This window comes from Gekko japonicus, unplaced genomic scaffold (assembly GCF_001447785.1).
Source record: "Gekko japonicus isolate JY-2015 unplaced genomic scaffold, Gekko_japonicus_V1.1 scaffold679, whole genome shotgun sequence".
NCBI lineage: Eukaryota > Metazoa > Chordata > Lepidosauria > Squamata > Gekkonidae > Gekko > Gekko japonicus.
In genome coordinates, this window is record NW_015160229.1 from 406,915 (window position 1) to 409,914 (window position 3,000).

A 3,000-nucleotide genomic window follows, 5' to 3' on the forward strand; every position below is an offset into this window, starting at 1 on the left:
TGTGGCATATGCTAATGAGTTATGCTAATGAGTCCCCGTAGCTCTTTTTCTACGAAATGACCCCTGTGTATAGTCATGGTTTTAAATCTGTGTTTGACTTTTATTATTTAGTGTACCGTTTTATAATGTTGTAAGCTGCCCTGAGCTGGCCTTGCTGGGAGGGTGGGGTAAAAATCTAATAAATAATAATAAAATAATAATAATAATAACCCTAGTCTCAAAAATGAGTGAAGAGGGAAGAAGGTTTTAGAACCCGCCTGCTTCTGTTGCAGGCGAATTAATTCTCTTTCCAATTCCTGTTTTATCCAGTTGACAATGAGGAATTTCACATTACCCTTTTAAACCCGTTTTGAAGCCCTTTTTGATCTGTTGGGAAGTAAACCAGTATAGGGCTGCCATTTCACACATGGCTTTCCCCTTCCGGTAAAGAGCTGGATCTGAAGCAGTTTGCCATTTCAGACTGCACCACTTCTTCCCGCTTTCCCCCCGCCGTTTTTTTGCCCGCGTGGGCGATCTCCGGCTTAAAAAAAAAAACATTCGCTTTAGAGCGCTATAGCACTATAGTGCTATAACACAACACTCCAGGCATTCCAGTGGGGTTGATATAATGCTGTTGTGTCGTACCGTTATAGCGTTATACTGCTATAGCGCTATAAAGCGAACGTTAAAAACAAAAGCCGGAGATCGCCCGCGCGGGCAAAAAATGGTGGGGAAAAGCATATTGGAACCAGGAGAGGAAACTGAAGACTACTTGGAAGCGGTTGACAGGTAAAACGCTTCAGCCCCGTTTCCTAAACGGGACAGAAGCATTTGTGAAATTACAAATATATTCCGGTAGGGAACCGGTTCTAAAACGGTTCTGTCTGAAATGACAGACCAGAAACCGTTTGGGAACCGTTCCTCTTCCGGATTATATCGTCTGTCTGAAATTCCTCAAGATCTGAGTAAAAGAATCTGCCATCAGATACTGGGTGTGGAGAAGAGTAGGCTTGGTTTTGTGGGATGGGCTTCCTAATTTACCCCATTCTTTCCTCAGCTTGCCATCTCATACCTTGGAGCAGAGGCTGAATAGCTTACTGCTCCCAAATGGCCACTCTTGCTGGGCAGGGCCAGTGTGGTTTACTGGTTAAAAACATAAGAACATAAGAGACGCCAATGTTGGATCAGGTCAAAGGCCCATCCAGCCCAACACTCTGTATCACACAGTGGCCAGAAATACCAGTGCCATCAGGAGGTCCACCAGTGGGGCCAGGACATTAGAAGCCCTCCCACTGTTGACCCCCCCAAGCACCAAGATGACAGAGCATCACTTGCCCCAGAGTCCCTATCTATACCTTGTGGCTAATAGCCACTGATGGACCTCTGCTCCATATGCTTATCTAATTCCCTTTTGAAGCCGTCCATGCTTGTAGCCGCCACCACTTCCTGTGGCAGTGAATTCCAAGTGTTAATCACTCTTTGGGTGAAGAAGTACTTCCTTTTATCCGTTCTAACCCGACCGCTCAGCAATTTCATGGAGTGCCCACGGGTTCTTGTATTGTGAGAAAGGGAGAAAAGTACCTCTTTCTCTACCTGCTCTTTCTCATGCATAATCTTATAAACCTCAATCATGTCACCCCTCAGTCGTCATTTCTCCAAGCTAAAGAGCCCTAAGCGCTTTAACCTTTCCTCATAGGGAAAGTGATCCAACCCTTTTATCATTCGAGTTGCCCTTTTCTGCACTTTTTCCAAAGCTATAATATCCTTTTTAAGGTGTGGTGACCAGAACTGCACACAGTATTCCAAATGAGGTCGCACCATTGATTTATATAGGGGCATTATGATATTGGCTGATCTGTTTTCAATACCCTTCCTAATAATCCCCAGCATAGCATTGGCCTTCTTTATTGCAGTCACACACTGTCTCGACATTTTCAGTGAGTTATCTACTACAACTCCAAGATCTCTCTCTTGATCAGTCTCTGCCAGTTCTGCCCTATCAATGTGTATTTATATTTAGGATTTTTGGCTCCAATGTGCATCACCTTGCACTTGGTCACATTGAACCCCATTTGCTGTGACCAATGCTCCCTCTAAACTGTGGAGTCTTGTGAGCAAAAATTCTGCTTTCTGAGCTAATGGCATTGAAGTTGTGAGCAAGCGATTTGGCTACTACATGCATCAGTTTGCTCTGGAGCCCCATCCTTCCAGAGCTAAGACAAGAATGTGTGAGCCAGAGGCTAAAAAACTGTGAGCTAGCTCACACTAACTCAGCTTAGAGAGAACACTGCCTGTGACTCAACAGCACTTTCCACCACCATCCGCATCTTCCTGCAAGCAGATCTTTCTGCAAGCAGGCAGGGTGCAATCTGGAAATGCCAGGCTAGTGAACATCCTCTTTTGTGGTTTTGCTATTGTGTTACAAACCTGTTGCAGAGGAAGACTCTGGAATTGAAAGCATTGCATTTGATTGAGGAGGAGCTAAGAAAAGGGAGGAGGGGGAAGAATGGAGTGTGGCACAACTTCAGCAGGTTTAGGAATAAGCCCCATTGTTTTCAAAAGTGACCTGTTCCCAAGTATGCAAACAGAAGCTGCCTGATCCTCTGTGTAATGTACAAATAACTGTACATTGGTATTTATCCTCCATCAGGAAGAAGACAGTTGGACTCTTCATGTTATATAACTTAGTTTGAAAGTGTTTGAAATGTGATGTAGTTTGAAAGTGTTTACAATACACTAGAGTTGATGTTGTGTATAAAAAGCAAATATATTTAGCTATAAGTACATGTTAATATTGTATTTATTATTTCAACACGGTGTTTTCTGTGTTTATCTAACTTAGCCGTGTTCCCTGTGTGCTTGTTGCATATAAGAAATGACCAGCTACTTAAATACTCTGAGCGCTGAAGGTTCATGAGGTTTAAACGAATCTAGTGGTATTACAGATGTCACACGAGTCCTCCACAAAAGACAAATTAGAACTGAATTCCAAATAAGAATGCATTTTTATTATTTCCCGAA